Genomic DNA, 573 nt, shown 5'->3' with positions numbered 1-573 from the left:
ATAACAGAAGGATTCAACGTTTTCTAGGGCCTTTCCTTTTATTGTGACCTGCTCCTTTCGTTGTGCATCTGTCCTTAGTACCTTTGAACTGCGCGGGTAGAACTTGGTAATTCTAGGGTAGCGCGCTATTCACGTATCACTTACACCAGCGTCAGTGGGGTAGCGATCAGGCGCTTTGTACCCGCACGCAGAATCTTCGAGTTGGATTCCTGTGTGAGAAGAGTGCTTTTCACTTATCTCGGGTCTTTCTGCTGCGTTGTTGTATCCCTCTCAGACAGGGATGGCCCAGACAGACAGGATTGAAACCAGCCTCATGAATGATTTAAATTGTGTTGATGGTTTATTTCTTTGATTGTTTGTTTGTTTGTTTGTTTGTTTGAGTAAAGAGAAGTAGATCGACACAATAAAGGTCATTTATTAGCGCATGGGGAAAGCGTAAGACAGACAGACAGACAGACAGACAGACAGACAGACAGACAGACAGACAGATAGACAGACAGACAGACAGACAGACAGACAGACAGATAGACAGACAGACAGACAGACAGACAGACAGACAGATAGACAGACAGA

At 44.9% G+C, this 573-nt stretch overlaps 1 protein-coding gene across 1 annotated transcript in view; it reads left to right on the top strand.

Annotated features, from left to right (window-relative positions):
* Positions 1-573, top strand: part of LOC101847277 — a 4,932-nt gene that overhangs the window by 1,627 nt on the left and 2,732 nt on the right. The gene's annotated exons all lie outside the window — the stretch shown is intronic.

Source organism: Aplysia californica, unplaced genomic scaffold (assembly GCF_000002075.1).
Source record: "Aplysia californica isolate F4 #8 unplaced genomic scaffold, AplCal3.0 scaffold00372, whole genome shotgun sequence".
In the NCBI taxonomy this organism is placed as follows: domain Eukaryota; kingdom Metazoa; phylum Mollusca; class Gastropoda; order Aplysiida; family Aplysiidae; genus Aplysia; species Aplysia californica.
Note: the sequence above shows the minus strand (reverse complement) of the source record. Positions and strands in the feature narration are given on the sequence as shown.